This window comes from Pseudorasbora parva, chromosome 5 (genome assembly GCF_024679245.1).
Source record: "Pseudorasbora parva isolate DD20220531a chromosome 5, ASM2467924v1, whole genome shotgun sequence".
In the NCBI taxonomy this organism is placed as follows: domain Eukaryota; kingdom Metazoa; phylum Chordata; class Actinopteri; order Cypriniformes; family Gobionidae; genus Pseudorasbora; species Pseudorasbora parva.
This window is the reverse complement of record NC_090176.1, coordinates 5,254,327-5,273,159: the sequence shown is the minus strand read 5'-3', so window position 1 is coordinate 5,273,159 and position 18,833 is coordinate 5,254,327. Positions and strand designations below refer to the sequence as shown.

At 42.0% G+C, this 18,833-nt stretch overlaps 1 protein-coding gene across 5 annotated transcripts in view; it reads left to right on the top strand.

The window, feature by feature from the left end:
• dip2a (disco-interacting protein 2 homolog A) overlaps nucleotides 1-18,833 on the top strand; it is a 204,780-nt gene that overhangs the window by 23,794 nt on the left and 162,153 nt on the right. The window lies entirely within an intron of this gene.

Here is an 18,833-nt window from a genome sequence, read left to right as displayed (position 1 = left end):
GACTTCGAATAGCCCCAGAGTCGGGGTCGACTCCAGTACAGGAATCGACTCTCGGTGTCGACTCAGAATAGCCCCAGAGTCGGGGTCGACTCCAGTACAGGAATCGACTCTCATGTCGACTCCGAATAGTCCCAGAGTCGGGGTCGACTCCAGTACAGGAATCGACTCTCGTGTTGACTCCGAATAGTCCCAGAGTCGGGGTCGACTCCAGTACAGGAATCGACTCTCGGTGTCAACTCAGAATAGCCCCAGATTCGGGGTCGACTCCAGTACAGGAATCGACTCTCGGTGTCGACTCAGAATAGCCCCAGATTCGGGGTCGACTCCAGTACAGGAATTGACTCTCGTGTCGACTCAGAATAGCCCCAGAGTCGGGGTCGACTCCAGTACAGGAATTGACTCTCGTGTCGACTTCGAATAGCCCCAGAGTCGGGGTCGACTCCAGTACAGGAATCGACTCTCGGTGTCGACTCCGAATAGCCCCAGAGTCGGGGTCGACTCCAGTACAGGAATCGACTCTCGTGTCGACTTCGAATAGCCCCAGAGTCGGGGTCGACTCCAGTACAGGAATCGACTTTCGTGTCGACTCCGAATAGCCCCAGAGTCGGGGTCGACTCCAGTACAGGAATCGACTCTCGTGTCGACTCCGAATAGTCCCAGAGTCGGGGTCGACTCCAGTACAGGAATCGACTCTCGTGTCGACTCCGAATAGCCCCAGAGTCGGGGTCGACTCCAGTACAGGAATCGACTCTCGTGTCGACTCCGAATAGCCCCAGAGTCGGGGTCGACTCCAGTACAGGAATCGACTCTCGTGTCGACTCCGAATAGCCCCAGAGTCGGGGTCGACTCCAGTACAGGAATCGACTCTCGTGTCGACTCCGAATAGTCCCAGAGTCGGGGTCGACTCCAGTACAGGAATCGACTCTCGTGTCGACTCCGAATAGCCCCAGAGTCGGGGTCGACTCCAGTACAGGAATCGACTCTCGTGTGGACTCCGAATAGTCCCAGAGTCGGGGTCGACTCCAGTACAGGAATCGACTCTCGTATCGACTCCGAATAGCCCCAGAGTCGGGGTCGACTCCAGTACAGGAATCGACTCTCGTGTGGACTCCGAATAGTCCCAGAGTCGGGGTCGACTCCAGTACAGGAATCGACTCTCGATGCCGACTCCGAATAGCCCCAGAGTCGGGGTCGACTCCAGTACAGGAATCGACTCTCGTGTGGACTCCGAATAGTCCCAGAGTCGGGGTCGACTCCAGTACAGGAATCGACTCTCGGTGTCGACTCCGAATAGTCCCAGAGTCGGGGTCGACTCCAGTACAGGAATCGACTCTCGTGTCGACTCCGAATAGCCCCAGAGTCGGGGTCGACTCCAGTACAGGAATCGACTCTCGTGTCGACTCCGAATAGCCCCAGAGTCGGGGTCGACTCCAGTACAGGAATCGACTCTCGGTGTCGACTGTTGCTGTGTCCAAAATCGCTCGTTTACTGAATGTTTACTGAATCTCTCATCTAAAGTGCATGGCAGTTGTGTGCACTATAAGCAAGGAAGGAGTGAATGAAATGAAGCGAGCCGCGAGGTAATACACTGACGTAATACACAGCGTCAGAGAGCTGCCGCAGAAGCTTTGTCACACACATTTATTTGAGTGCTTACTTTAGAAATAGAAACTAATCACAGCGGCTTTAGTTTAGTTTGTAATTATAGGCTTCCTCCATGCTAGCTTTAGTTTAATTGATTGTATATATTATTGCAATAAATATAGAGTTGGTTTCCCATGGTTAACGTCATTAAACTAACCATAAATCATAAAAATTCTGACATCAAGAAGAAACGCATCAATAGTGTGCATTTTTTTATGTATAGGCTAGTGTCTTTAACTCACCTTTTGAGACAACGATCATGTGCTCTTAGCGCCATCACTCACCAATCACATCTTTTTTCGTGACTTTTCCTATGAAAAATTATTGCCAATAGATACAGAAACATGATAGCCACTAAAGTCATCGCTAAATTGGACTAATTTGGACGGCCACGCTAAAAGTGTGCGGTTTTAATAAGAGGATTTTAGGACTTTGTGTCAGTGTGAAATAATTTAAATATGTAACAACAGCATGTTTTCCTGATTTCTTACCCTGTTTTGATGTGAAGTAAATGGAGTTGAGGAGTCGATTCCCATAGTGGGAGTCGGGAATCGGAGTCGACTCCAAAAAACCTGGAATCGAACACCCCTAGTCAATATATATACACACAACTTACTTTCTTACTTTCAACTTACGTTTTTTATGATGAAAGTACAACTCGCTTTCATCATAAACCATAAACAGAAGCTAAATTAGCTATACTATGAAAGTACAATTTTCACTAAAGATAAATCCATTTATTTTATCAATGTTTAATTTAGTTTACTCGCCATAAATAAAGACAGGAATATTCTCTTTGAAAGATTTAAATTTGTTTTTTTTTTAAATGTCTTTTCAAATTATGCATCATATTTTCTGTTATGTACATTGTTCTGCACATTAATACTGGTGTCAAGCCAAAATACTATTTTAAAAAAATGTTTCTTCTTATGTTTTCTATAGGGAATGTTTTATTTTTTGTAGTCCAACTGCACAACACAAGTATAAACATGAAACCATAATTTCCAGTTAGAAAGTGCCACTGGCCCACTCAGATTGACGGATTGTCCACCCAATTAAATCGTTTTTTTTGTGGGACAGAAAATTAATCCTGCATACATCATTGACTCAAATACATGAACATAAGAACTGCTTGCATGTGTAAACATGAAAAAAAAAAAAAAGTAATAAGATCCTGGTGAATCTCATTGCCTTTTGAGAGGAATTGAGAGGATACTGATACTTTATAGATGTGCCGTGAGAACAAGACTTCGTTAATCTTACATCGACACACAGATATCTCGGGATGGGTCAATCAGTGTCCCGACGGGCGAGTGTAGTCCATAGATCTGATCAGTTTCTCATTGTCTCTTAGTGTCTTATAACTTCTGTCGAATTCATGATTGGACCAAGGCTCCAGTCCGATCGGCTCCAGTCAGTGTGGTCTGGACTAATATAAAACACATGATCCGATCCAGTCGGCTAAAGACAATCACCTGACACTGGTTTATTGTGGACAATAAGAGCTGTATTTGTCTTGGGGAGCGGGCCTGGAGCTTTGAGAGAAAGCGTTTGTTATGAGCGGTCGACACATGACCGAAAGCCTTGAGATGTAAATATCATGCGTAATTGAGGAATGCCCATGTGGCTTTGTGTCAGAGGTCAGCCCCTTGGAGAATTTCTCAGATCGATGTGTCCGAAGCCTTTCGAGGGCTACGCTGTGGACATATGCTGGATTGATCTGTTTCCCTTCATCTCATTAAAGACAAACAACGCGTCGCTCCAATAGACTGAGAGTGTCAGAGAGGGCTGAAGTCCAATCGTTTCTTTATGGGGAGTCTAATCCCGAGATCAACCGCTGGGACGCTTGAAACTTCCCTCCATGTGTGTAATTTCTGGATGAATGGCCACTGGGGGGTTTTTGTGGCCGACGTTTCCATTCTCACACTAAAGGTGCAAAACGGCCGGACTCATGTCTATATTCAGCTGTGGGATTCCCACTGTCTCTCTAGCTCTTGAAATAAAGCTTCCTATGGGGATTTCTGCAGCTGGAAAATCCTAGGGCTAGATCTGGATTTCTCGATTTTTATTGATTCTTACTTTTACAAAACAATATCATTTCTTAAATCCCAAGAATCGATGAATCATCCTGTTTCATATCATTTCATTTATTATACAGGAAAGTTAAAAAAGTAACATTTAAGGTACATTTTAAACGGGCCTGGCTCAGTTTAAAAACTAGTTTCCAGCAGGTTCCTGTTCTGCAGAACATAAAACACAAATTACAACACAGAAATAAAAAAAATTAAAACGTCTACAAAACATTAACAAAAAAATACAGGCTAAACTAATATAAATGACAAAATCATAAATACCGGTTTCGCATTGTGTCGCGAGATCGCTCAGCTCAGGAGAACCGGCGTCGCAGAACGCACTTGAATGAACGGATCTTGTCTTACGCCTTAATAACAGTGCCAAATTAACATGAAGGAGCGTCTGAAAGTGTGTTAAAAGATACCGGACAACTTCCGGATCATCAGTGTTTCAACCGCAGAAAGACACAAGTAAAACTTGCAAACATTTGCAAAACATATTTTTGTCTCATGGGGATGAAAGACTACAATTCCCAGAATGCTTCGCTGCCCTGTTGGGAACACTAGATGAGATTCGTCTGCTATGAGGTCAAAATAACACAAATACTGTTGTGTTTCTGGCAGAAAGCGATCGTTTCGTGTCTTAAGACATCAATGTGTCGCCACGAGCCGCAGGGTTTAATATGGATTCGTATGTCTGTGTGTTTTTTACTCTTATAGAAACACACCCCATTGACATGCATTATACGAGCAACGGTTGAGTTAAAAACCAAACACGCCTACATCTCGGTAAACATCAGCAGATAGACATCAACTATCCCTTTAAACACACTTATCCCTTTAAGCTGACTGTTTTTTACACAGTTATAGGCTACTGTATTGCTATCATTTTTACTGTATCAGCCCAAGCCTACATACAGGCCTAGTGTGCAAAACCAGTGTATAAGGAAGAAACTGTAAATAATAAGTCCACTCGATGGCGTGATCAAGGGCTTAGGACGCAGTGCAACATGATGTCGATTCGAATGAACGAGATGGAGGAAAGTTAGCGAGGGAAGGGCATAGAAGGGCCAGATCTTAATAGAGCCATTGTTTTTCTTCTAAAGATCCCAAAGAGCCTTTTGGATGTTAAAGGATCTTCATGGAACCACCGCTGCCATTAAAGAAGCGTGTGCTCTCATCTTAAATCTGAATCTGTGTTTCCTCATAAGTGTGGCTGGAATTCGTAACACACTCCTGATGAATGAGCACAAACTCATGTTCCTGCAGCACACAGGCTGTTTCGAGGAGCTCCGGTTAGGCCCCGGAAACGCTTTGAATGGCTCTTTCCAGCACAATGCGAAGGTAAATAGTGTTGTGTGAGCCGGGACGCCTCTGCTGCTTCTCAATAATTAACCATCAATTTACATTCCCTGAATTCTTTCAAGACACATTCTTTCCATTCATAAAGCAGAAACTCAGACAGAAATAGACCCAGACCCCACATTTGAAGAACATCATTTTTTTCCACACATGCCTGATTTCAGCTGAAATGGAAAGCAATCTGTGAACTCAGGAGGCTGAAGATAAATAATCTGCCAATGGGGTGAGAGAAATAATCTTGTTTTCTGTTTGAATTAAGATTATTTCTCTCACCCCATTGGCAGATTATTTATCTTATTTTAAGCAAAAACTCTCTTCATTTTGAGTTATTTGCAGTTGTACTTATCTAGTAAATGTTTCTTAATGTAAGAATTTGACTAGAAACAAGACAAAATACTAAGAAGAAAAGCATTTTTTGCAGTGTAAATAATCAAAATAAATACAAAACCCACAGACTACAATGCTGTATAAACATCTTTACATCAAAACAGCCTAATTCATGAGAAAGCTATAGTGCTCTTCTCTGTCCTGTTTTTGACCCTCTCAGGTTTTGACAAAAACCCTCTGCAACAGTTTTGGATATTAAACATACTTTACTTTTCTGTCAGAAAACTCTAAACCATGTTGAATCAATTGGTTTAATGAAAACAAATAAAGGAAAACCTGAAGTGTTTCTCTCAGATGTGCACACAGATCAATGTTAGCGTGAGGTGATTCTGCACTGACGTGTGTGTGTGTGTGTGTGTGTGTGTGTGTGTCCTTGTTTATATATTATTACCCATGTCCCCACTTTTCAAAAGGCTTATAAATCATATAGGAGGAGTTTTTTTTAGAAAGTAAAAATGCAGATTATTTCCTGTGATGGGTAGGTTTAGGGGCAGTGTGTGTGTGTGTGTGTGTGTGTGTGTGTGTGTGTGTGTGTATGTGTGTGTGTGTGTGTGTGTGTGTGTGTGTGTGTGTGTGTGTGTGTGTGTGTGTGTGTGTGTGTGTGTGTGTGTGTGTGTGTGTGTAAGGGGTTCTTGGGTGGGTGAGGTCTGTATTTAAGGGCTGGACCGGACAGGAGGCTCACGCAAAACAAATAGGCAGAAAATCCATGGAATGTGTGCCGTCCAATCAGAGCGGCCGACCAAAGTCCTCTTATTAGGGCGGCACGAGAGCGGAAGATTGTCCAGCTGTGAACTTTCTTAAAGAGCAACGGGAAGTTTTCTTCTTGTAGTGTCCCTGTTTAACAGCGCTGGAGGAAGGAGGATGAAGCCCAGCCGTGATCTTACTGCCGTTTGAGTTTGACTCCACTGGGCTAAAGCATTGCACACACCAGAGGGAAACATTCTTCATCTTCCCTGGAGAGAGCGGAGCCACAGGCTCTTTGTGTTTTATAAAACACATTTGCTGCCCTCCGGATGAAGATCCAGACGGTGCTGAGGGGATCTGGGTTCCCTGGGTGCTGGGAGAATGAAGTGGGAGCTCAAAGGAGGTGGAGAGAGATAGAGGTTGATGTTAGACGATGAGCCAAAAACTTATGAAAGTACTTGCGGTCAGAGCCAGACAACGTAATAATGTCATATTTTATTTATTAAAGCAGCAAGACCATTTTAAGACTATAACGTTAGGGCAACACAGCAAATAAATGACCAGATTCAGTCACTGAAATAACTTTCTTCCTCTTAAAACAAATGCTCCTTTCTGCTGATGGAAAGAAATTAATATTAATAACATCTAGCTTTCTACACTCCAATCCTGATGCATAAAGTCAAATCACACCCTACATGATTTCCAGCTGAATATTCTGCTTGACTGTCAAATATACCAACTATATGAACTATGACATTATATTGCCAAAAGTTTTGGTACACCTGCCTTTACACACTCATGAGCTTTAATGGCGTCCCATTGTTAACCCGTAGGGTTTAATCTGGAGTCGGCCCACCCTCTCTAACAGCTCCAGCTCTTCTGGGAAGGCTTTCCTCAAGGTTTAGGAGTGTGTTTATGGGGATTTCTGCCCATTCTTCTAGAAGCTCATTTGTGAGGTCAGGCACTGATGTTGGACGAGAAGGCCTGGCTCTCAGTCTCCGCTCTAATTCATCCCAAAGCTGATCTATCGGGTTGAGCTCAGGACTCTGTGCAGGCCAGTCGAGTTCCTCCACACCAAACTCCTCATCCATGTCTTTATGGAGCGACGCTTTGAGCTCTGGAGCGCAGTCATGCTGGGACAGGAAGGGGCCGTCCCCAAACTGATCCCACAAAGTCAGGAGCATGAAATTGTCCAAAATGTCTTGGTGAAGCATTAAGAGTTCCTTTCTCTGGAACTGAGGGGCCAAGCCCTGAAAAACAACCTCACCTCATAATCCCCCCTCCACCAAACTTTACACTCGGCACAATGCAGTCAGACGAGTCCTGTTCTCCGGGCGACCGCTTTACTCTACAGCGGCCCACGCTTCAATGCAGTGAAAACCTGCTTTCACACCTCACTGATTTACAAACCAACCACATGATTAACCACTACGAACACCTTTTTTGCACCTCCCAGTTTTTCAGTTGTTTGCCCTCTTACCTATTCAAGTGTCCCTCACTCATCCACATGCGGTCTGTTTAATGTACAACAGCAGGAAGATACAAATACTCCTCCTTTTGAAACTATCGAACACATGGCCTTAACACCTGCTTAAAAAAAGGTTCACACGCTATCAGACTCCAGATTCTTTACCGTGCCATATCGATCAGGCTGAGTTCTATCCATGCAAAAACACTGAGCTTTACTGTGGTCCTCACACGGGACATGCAGGCTCTGTCCCGTTCCCTCTTCCTGCCCTGTCCTGTCCTCTACTGTCCCTTTAATAATAGGTTGCGAAAACCCCACACAGACTGAATCGCAGCGACTGGAGACACTGTCCCTTGTGTGATTAGTGGTTTCAGGGGGTTTATCTCTCCGTCTCTCCCTGTTTCGATCTCTCTGTCTCTCCCTTTCCTCCACCAGTATCCACTCCTCTCCTCTCCTCTCCTCGCTGTGGTACGAATGTTGACTGTTGTGGTCGGGTACTGTCAGAAGAGCTTAAGTCAGGCTTACACAGCCTGAGAGAGTGAATATCTCTCCACACCTCACACTCGGTGCTCCACTCATATGATAGAGCTGTATTTGGACTGCTGATCTATCTGTCCGTCTGTCTCTCTGTCAAGGTTTTTGCAGCTTATTTTCAATAAATGGTTTTGGACAGCGGAAGGACATTTCTGTTTCACAAGATGGAGCGGATAAAGCAAAATGTGGGTTTTCTTTTGATATCAATCAACCAATCAACTTTATTTATATAGCGCTTTTACAATGCCGATTGTTTCAAAGCAGCTTCACAGTGTTAAACAGGACAATATTGCAACAAAATTTGATTTGGCTGTACAGTCAAATCATAAAGCATTTTCATAAATCATCATAAATCATGATATGACCCATTTAAGGTCTTTGTATTAATCTTTTGAGACTGTTGAGCCAGTTACAGTCTCCTGTGCCTTATCAAATATCTAAAAAGTTGATAAGTACTTATCAACGGAGTGTGTGCTTTCTTCGAGGGCTTGGTTTCACTGGGTGCGTTCACATTAGAGGATGGATACCCGACCCGAGCCCGACGGGTTCCGACGGTACCGATGGGTCGGGCCGGGTTCGGACATATATTTAGAAATGACGTTCGGGTTTGGGTTGGCCTCGGTCACGTCAGCTCGATAAGGCATTGAACCTTTTAAATGTAAAACTGCTTATTATGCAAGTAGCCAATGGGCCTGTTTAATTTGATGCAATGGTTTGTTTTTGTGATTAAAACAAATGTAAAATATTACCCTAATCCGCACTCTTGTTCACATGCACGTTCTTTAGCCGATTATGCCTGATAAGCCGATAATGATCATGGTCATGTAAACGCGGTAACCCGTTTTCTTTTATCGGCGTAAGGTCATAAACGGCGTAAGCATAAACCGGTCGGCACAGGTCGTTTTTTGCCTCTTACCCTGATTCACACAGCGTGTAAACGCATTAACCTGCTTTCTGTCGGCTTATTGAAGTGCGCTGCGTGATCGGGGACACAAACACAAACTTACAGCAGATTTAATTCATCCAGACAGAGCGAGCGAGCGTTTTACAGGAAATAAGGACAGATATCACAAACGCAGACTCAGACCCAGAGCATTGTAAAGATGTGTTCTCATCTCATCTCAGTCAGCAGAAGAGGTTCAGTCTAAACGCTGCTTCTGGAGCTGATGAGGGGCAATATGAGCCGTAAATCTCCCGCTCACGCTTTAACACAACTGACCTAACATTTGGGATAGTCCGAGTCAGATACGCTCATTATTATGTTTGACATTACCCGCCGGTTTATTAATAAAGTCATGTAAACGCGGTTTACTTGTGTTGTCGGTTTACTGGTTTGCATGTAAACGGGGAAAACTGGTTATTTCAGTAAGCTGATATTAGTGAGTTATCGGCTCACTGGTGTGCATGTAAACGCACCCAGTGTGTGTATGCTAGTGCTGAGTTCTCTTGAGGTTAGCACAAGCGTTTCCAAGTTAAATCCATTAAATGAGTATCTGCAGTGAGCCTCAAAGCCACCGTATATCAGAGACGGTTCTGGAAGCAGAAAGCCCTGCTGGCGGTCTCCGGCTGAGCCGAGATGTGCTGTGTGTTTCTCAGAGGGCTGGAGAGCGTGCCTGATGGGCCTGCAGCCAGAAAACACTGAATAAAGGAGGACAGACTCACCTCCGCCGCCCTCTCTCTCTCTCTCTCTCTCTCTCTCTCTCTCTCTCTCTCTCTCTCTCTCTCTCTCTCTCTCTTTCAGGAACAGCTGCTGAGGTTGAGGAAACGGCCTGTGAGCAGCCAACCTGCACCAATGCCCTAGTGCATGCTGGGAAATGTAGGCATCTGCTCAGCTCTTCCCCATATAGGGTCCATCTCTGTGAGATCTGCAGGCTCAGGCTATGTGCGGTGAGAGAGGTGTGCTTTAGTCTGAAGGCCCTGATATACTTCACACCAGATCAGAGAGCAAAACAAAACAGCAGCGTTTAGAGTTCATTCGGGGAACTTTTCAAAGTAAGGCATTAGTCTGTGGCCTTCTTTGACATGGAAATCTTCTTGTGAGTGTGTGAAACATCATTGCAATAATATTTGAACTATAGTGTCATACAGAGGCATTCTCTCAAAAAAACTTTCAGAAACTTGTTTGAATCCTGAAGGAGTGTATTCGACACAGAAATACTCCGTCATATGTCCAGCTCATTCTTTGAAATGTTGGTCTTGTTTAGCAAACTAACCAACATTGTCTCATCCATTACCATGCTGAACAGATGACTAATAATACTGAGTCACACTGCAATCGGTCACACTCTTTTCTTTTCTTTTCTTTTCTTTTCTTTTCTTTTCTTTTCTTGTTTCTAGTCCAAATATCAAAAAATTCTTAAATCAAGATTCATTTACTAGACAATACAAGATATTTTTTTTGTTTTCTGGGGAAAAAATCTAAATGAAAAGAGAGCTTAAAGCAAGCAAAATGATCTGCCAATGGGGTGAGAAAAATAATCGTATGTCGTTGTGCTTGTCTAGTAAATACTTCTTGATTTAAGATTTTTTTAGATGTTTGGACTAAAACAAGACAAAAATCCTGAGGAAGAAGAGCATTTTGTGCAGTGTTCTCGATGATATTAATCTGATCTTTGCAGCAGTTTGGATCTGTCCTGTGTTTTCCAGTGTGTGTGTGTGTGTTTGATTTCTGTGGCATGTGCTCGCGGCCCATGTTGTTTATGGACACAGGAAGTGTTGGAGTGTATGACTCACTGGTCTTTGTCTAGCCGCTGTATGTGTGTATTGATGTGACCAGTCTTCCTGGTGTATGTGTCACTGTCAGCCGATAAGCGTGAAATGAGCCCGAGTCCAGCTCTTACGTGCGCGCGCGTGTGTGTGTGTGTGTGTGGGCATGTTTTTGTGACATATGAGGACCCAAATGTGTATAATGCCATGGGTGTGACACAGGTATTACAGGAGAGGGTGAAATATGAGGACATTACCCATGTCCCCACTTTTCAAAAGGCTTATAAATCACACAGGAGGAGATTTTATGAGAAAGTAAAAATGCAGAATGTTTCCTGTGATGGGTAGGTTTAGGGGTGTGTGTGTATGTGTGTGTGTGTGTGTGTGTGTGTGTGTGTGTGTGTGTGTGTGATGGGTAGGTTTAGGGGCAGGGGCAGTGTAAGGAGATACGGTTTGTACAGTATAAAAACCATTACGCCTATGTAATGTCCCCATATGTCACAAAAACAAACGTGTGTGTGTGTGTGTGTTTGTGTGTGTGACCATCCTCTGCAGCTCTCTGTAATTGTGTATTGATCAGGAAGTCTCTCCCAGTCATCTTGCTTTCCCAGTGGAACAAAACACACATCACACTTAATCTCAGTGGTGACAGCAGTTCATAAACCAGCCCTGGGGAAAAAACGCAAAAACACTTGATTTTTACACGTTCCTGTGCAAACCTCGCTAACATTATCCGGTTATTAAGGCTGACGTCACACGGCAGCGCTTCCGGGTCCAAACGCTCTATCTTATACCACAAGAAAAACTACAAACGGTGCTAATATACACACACAATGTGGTGTAATACTACAAAAAAGCTATAATCATAACCTTTTTCTCCGTGCCAAAATTCCAGATGGCCAGACAGTGATTCATCTTTTATAAATCGTTAAATATTAATGTATGTGACGCTGTGAGCACAGAGACTGTTGTGTAGACTGTAAGTATTTAAAATGTTTAACTTTTTTAAATGTTTGATGATTAATATGAATAAATCGCGCTCATAAACGGGCGTCGATGGCATTCTCAAGTGAAACGAGTTGAGGCTTGGACCCAGAAACGGCGCTCCTCACGTCACGACTTAACAAGCGGATTATAAGATAGGTAACACTTTATTTTAGGGTTCAGTTATTAACTATTAACTAGTGTCTTATTCGCATGCATATTACTAGGATATTGTCTGTTTATTAGCACTTATAAAGCTCATATTAATGCCTTATTCTGCATGAGCTTATTCTACATCCCTTAATCCGACCCAATACCTAAACTTAAACGCTACAAAAACTACCTTACTAACTATTAATAAGCAGTAAATTAGGAGATTATGAGGCAAAAGTCGGAGTTACACTGCAAAAAATGCTTTTCCTACTTATATTTTTGTCTTGTTTTAGTCCAAACATCTAAAAATTCTTAAAACAAGAAATATTTACTAGACAAGACAAATTATTGTCTTGTTTTGGGAAAAATAACTCAAAATGAAGAGAGTTTTTGCTTAAAATAAGATAAATACTAAGTAAGAAAAGCATTGTTTGCAGTGTAGAAAGTGAAAACTGATCCAGTTGACTTCTTCACACACACAGATGGATAAATGAGGGGCAGGTTATGTGCCGTGCTGACCCTTGACCTTTACACAGGTTGAAGCTCAGTCGTATGGATCTGTTTGTGCTCGTGATGCTTTATTCCTCCGTCTGTTATTTGACATGTTCTGATTTCCTCTCTTTCGGCCTGTGTTTGCTTATGGAGAGAAGTCCTGGCGCTGCTCTCGTCTGCTTAAGTCGAATAACAGACTAAACCCAGCGGCCTCAGCAAAATATCAGCCCGTTTATTTTTCTAAAGAGTATCCTGTCAGTTTGAGGTGAAATGTAAGCGCGGCGCTTGGTGTAAAAATGCTATTTTAACACTCAGTGTCGATTTGACACAAACTATGACACCGTTCCATTTCATCCTCAAGCGGCTTGGAAATGCCTTTTCACTTTGGTAGAGAAAGCACACATGAAAGGAAAACTAATGTGTGATAATTCATTGGGCTGAAACCAGAATGAATTCTCAACACAACTCCCCACATGATTAATAATTGTATTGAAGCTACGAGGCAGTGGCCTGTTTGATGACAAATGAAGCTCTGCCTCTTCATGGTTTGGGAAACTCATCATACTGGTGTTGTAAGCCTCTGTCTCTGGGTTACTGGGAGGATTCGGCATCGAGGAGCGCCCATTAGACTCCATCTCGCTGCTAAAGCTATTAAAGTGTGGAGCGATCCACGGTTCGCTTTTAACGTTGGGCGGACCTGGAAGGCTCAGAGTTGGAAAAAGCCCTAAAGGTTGCTTGAAATTCAAGAGCAACAGATGAAATGTATGAAGCGCACGCAGAAATGAAGCCAAGGTTTACGAGCCAAACGCTCCTCAGAGGACTACACTGCACAAAACGCTCTTCTTCCTCAGTATTTTTGTCGTGTTTTAGTCCAAACATCTAAACATTTTTAAAACAAGAAGTATTTACTAGACAAACAAAAGTTATTGTCTTGTTTTGGGGAAAATAACTCAAAATGAAGAGAGTTTTTGCTTAAAATAAGATCAATAATCTGCCAATGGGGTGAGAGAAATAATCTTAATTCAAACAGAAAACAGGATTATTTCTCTCACCCCATTGGCAGATTATTTATCTTATTATAAGCAAAAACTCTCTTCATTTTGAGTTTTTTTCCCCAAACAAGACTATAATTTGTACTTGTCTAGTAAATATTTCTTGTTTTAAGAACTTTTAGATGTTTGGACTAAAACAAGACAAAAATACTGAGTAAGAAGAGCATTTTTGGCAGTGTAAGTGTATATAATGTGAACAACACTAGCGTATAGAGACAGGGCTCTGAACCGGTTCAAGGAATGAGAATGAAACCGGAAACAAATTTAAAAAAAATTACACAAAAAAACCCAAAACTAAACCAAAATCACTTTTTAATCATTCTGACAGAAACATTTATTTGAAATGATCATTTATCGTTCTCTTTACTGTTTTAATCTGGCAGTGACCGATCATGAATCGTGACGTTGATCAAGCGTGAGATAAATGTCATTGCACTTCAGGAAACGCAACGCACGTCAGCGTAGATCGCTCCGTTTCAGGCCTCGAGCACACTCTCCGTACGCTTAAACAAGCTAGGCTAGGCTAGTCATGAGAGGAAAATATATTTACCAATGAAATATATATATTGTAAATACATGGAATAATATATTGATGGTATTACACAATATATTATATTCATGTAATATATTGCAAAATATACAAATGATTGCTGCTTTCAGTATGTTGGAATATATTGGAGAATATAAATATTAACTCCCATATATGTGAATATATAGCCTAATGTATTACATGATATTTTCCAATATATGTTTGTTTGGTAAGGGTTGTGTATTTAGGCTGGATGTGCTGTAATGTAAGGTTGTGTCATGAGCCATGTCAAGCGTCTGCCGGCTTGCATTAGGACTGAAGGCCCTGAGCTATTCACCTGTGCTTCTCACACACTCACTCAGCACACACAGATACACTCACACCGGCGTTTCTCAGGACGTTCTGCTGTTGGCCTCAGTGAAGGAGGAGAGACGTCACTCTTCACTGCAAAACACACTTGAACAAATGCTGGGATAAAAACAACCCAAATTGGGTTGAAAATGGACAAACCCAGTGTAATGAAGTTCGTTCATGGGAAGGAAGGAGGCGGGAACCGGCGAACGCTCAACAAACATTTATTAAAAATAAATAAACAAAATGAAAGTAAAACCGCGGACAGCCCCTCACGGACGACTGCCCACAAACACATAAACAAAACTAAACATAAATTCCAGGCCTGGTCCTCTCTCGTCTTCCGCTGTCCTTGCTCCTCCTTATATGCTCCCGTCACATGGCCGCGAGACGAGACCGGTGTGCCACGCAGCTGGCACTCGTGAACGTTAATCACCGGCCCGCTCTCGCGGTCCCTCGCCCCGCTGCTTGCCACATCACACCCAGAAATTGGGTTGTTTTCATGGGTCCGTTCACTCGGTTCAAACAACCCAATTTCTGGGTTTGTCCATTTTCAACCCAACTTGGGTTGTTTTTAACCCAGCGTTTTTTAGGGTGCATGTTCTTCTTCCTCAGTATTTTTGTCTTGTTTTAGTCCAAATATCAAAAAATTCTTACATTAAGAAGTATTTACTAGACAAGTACAAATTAATGTCTTGTTTTGGGGAAAAATAACTCAAAATGAAGAGAGTTTTTGCTTAAAATAAGATCAATAATCTGCCAATGGGGTGAGAGAAATAATCTTAATTCAAACAGAAAACAAGATTATTTCTCTCACCCCATTGGCAGATTATTTATCTTATTTTAAGCAAAAACTCTCTTCATTTTGAGTTATTTTTCCCCAAAACAAGACAATTACTTTTGCTTGTCTAGTAAATACTTCTTGTTTTGAGAATTTGTAGATATTTAGACTAGAAACAAGACAAAAATACTAAGGAAGAAGAGCATTTTTTGCAGTGTTCATCTTCAGTGAATATCGTAATGCCATCGGTCATCTCGGTGAAAGTGAGTGAAAAGTTGCAAACATGGAGCCTTTGTGCAGATGTTACACATTCTCTGTGAGTCGAGTCCCTCAGGCTGAGGTTACTCACACGGGTGCGAGACTCTCTCTCTCAGTGTGTGTGTGTGTGTGTGTGTGTAATTGGTGTTGTCTGAAGGCGACAGCGAGCCGTGGTGAATCCTGTCTGCATGATAAATGATGAGGCCTCTGGTACTCTCCAAATGAGGAAGAGGACATGAATTATCCTCCAGAAGAGCCGACTGAAGATCTACATCAGAGCCGAGCTGCTGAACCCGAGATGGAGATCTTCAGTGATCAGGCCTAAAGATGACCATGTGCTTTTCCTTTCCAGTGGATCTCCTGAAACAGGACGTTGGGTCTTGACCTAGCAAACGGTTCATGTTTACGTCACACGGCCTCAACTTATATGACTGATCAAAAGGCTGCAGTTATCTGATCAAAAATACAGTCAAAATTATAGAGAAAGACAAAAATAATAATACATGAGGTTAGAAAAAATGAGACAAAAAACCGTAACAGTAAGAGCACCTGAGCAGAAGTTTATATGACAAGTCTTCTAAAGTCAACCTTTACATTTTGATCCGATCGATCCGGCTTCAGAAGACTTGCCAAAATCTTAAGGAGTACTGTTATGATTTTTTCATAGTGCTTCTTGTCCTTCCTGGATCATCGCAGACGTGGTCGCTTTGTATTATCGTCATATAGAAAGAAAAAAGATATCTGCGTTTCTTCAAATATGGACTAACCCAGCAATTGGGTTGTCTTAAGCAAATATTTAACCCAACTGCAGGATTGAAACAACCCAATTGCTGGGTTAAAACAACCCAATTGCTGGGTTAGTCCATATTTGACCCAACATTGGGTTAAAACAACCCAACATTTTTTAGAGTGTATGTTCTGGCTTGTGGTTTGTGTGCCCACATGTCTCTTTATGTGTGTGTGTGTGTGTGTGTGTGTGTGTGTGTGTGTGTGTGTGTGTGTGTGTGTGTGTGTGTGTGTGTGTGTGTGTGTGTGTGTGTGTGTGTGTGTGTGTGTGGGTGTTGCGAGCAGCTGGCGTCCCGGTGTGAAGAAGATGGTGTGGCATGTGTGGTGGCTGAACACACAACAGTACTGTGGGTTTCAAGGGAGACACACACATTACATCTGATGAAAACACAAGCAGTGGCGAGATGTCTGAGGACTGAGGCTCATATGTGGGACTGAAGACATTATTAATGGCCATGAACATTAGATGAGATAGATGAGAGAACATTAGATGATGCTGACAGAGAACAGAAAGTCTCGTGCTCATAATGAGCCGTGAACTCACGGACCTCACACAACTCCTCCATTAGCATAGAGAGATCTGTTTTATCCTGACCCATATCTTTCTCAGGGGCACGTTTAGAGTATGAATCCTACTGTAAATCTGACATTTATAGCGGTGCTCATCGGCACGTGGGCCGCAGGTCAAAATCCAGCCGTCAGTCAGTGCTCTGCAGATGGAGATCCCTGCACTGACGGATGTATTATAGCGGCGTTGGGGAAACTCTAGAAACAGCTCGTAGTGAAGGACAGTCCAAAGAGCTCTCATTCGCTCTAAAACTGGCACGTTTATCTTTCTCTACGCCATATTTTACTCTCGTTTAGGTGTGCGTGTTCAATCATGCACTGAACAAAAAGTGTGTTGGATTTACCTGATTGAATCGTGTACATCGGTCTCACAGGAATCAGTTAAGTTAAACACACATCATTGTTCGTGCAACTTCAACATCAGGGAGTGAAGGCGTTGTAAGAGACCAAACTAAGTCGTCTCAGAGTGAGTTTTATATGACATGATTCAGACATTCATTAATCCACTTTAATTTCATTAATGTTATTCAGCTGAATTATAATACTGCATAGCTGACAAACTTTTAGCTAGCAATCGCACACATTAGCATCTAAAATGCTAAGCATTAATAGCTCTTTCAGGAAAGCTGTTAGCATCACAGGGCTCGACATTAACGCTTGTCTGGGACAAGTGGATTTTTTGAAGGGGAAAGTGAAAGATAATTTTACTTGCCCGACAGACAATCGAATTAAAACGGCAATAACAAAAAAATAACAAGCAGATCACCAAAATGCAAGAATGATTCTGCATTCATTTAGTGTAAGTGGCGATCGATAGTGGATAATATTAATATTATTTATAACGAACTGACGGTAATAACACAGTGTTGACGCTCGCGCATCTCAAGGAAAAATCACAACACGAGCGCCGCTCACTGAGAAACTGAGCTAAACATTCAACATGGGAACTTTTTATATTTATAACATAAGATACGGTTAAACATCATCACACAACCAAATGTGCTGTTTTCCTGAATACCATCACGACTGAAAATGACAGGGACTTCACATGACAGTTCATTAGACAATTCATTAACATTTAGTCACTTACATTTTAGATGCAATATTGACTGTTTTTGTTTATTTCAGCTCCGAAAATAGATCCAAACAGCAGAACCGTAACGCCGCTCACGTGTTACTGAATGATTCAGTGTTTGAATCAATCGGTTGAATGAATGACTCAATGACCTGTTCGTAAATGACTCATTCTTGAATGATTCAGTGTTTGAATCTATCGGTTGAATGAATGACTCAATGACTCACTCATTAAGACTCACTCCTGCCACCTGCTGGTGGTTTAGTTTCATTTACTTTTCAACATTTGTTTATTCAAAATTACAAATCTCATGACATTTAATGCAGTTGTAATTTTTCAATGTGAATTATATAATTTGATTGGTAACAGCCTTATGTGTGTTATTCTAATTGAATGTATAGATCAAATTTAGGAATATATGAAACCTGACGCATAGCTTATATTTAATAAGATTAGGGGAAAATGCTCTTTATAAAAGGAAAAATATCACAAATATGCAGATTTAATATGTCAAAGCTGATCGAACACTGGTGAGAATATTGCGTCAGAATAAGTTATATTTACAGCACGCAAACAAAATAAATTCCAACATAAGTAAATATTAAACACTAATAAACACAATCAAGTATCCCCATTTATCATCTTGGTCTAAAATACATAAAATAACACTTCACTTATGAAATAACAACATTTACTCGCTCTTGATTTAGCCAAATGCAAAGCATGCTGGGAACTAACAAGCCCCGCCCAGTTCCAGTTAATGCAGCACGAATCCTCCCTGTGACACTCAGCACGAGCGGATGAAGGAAACTTCGGTCTGAGCTATATTTGAGTGGATTGAACTCAATCAAATGAAGATAGGACCAAATGTATAGCAATTGTGTTGCTTTAGCTCATTTTAATTAAGCAATTTGAACAAGCAGTAAAAATAATTTTCTTCAGTGTGTC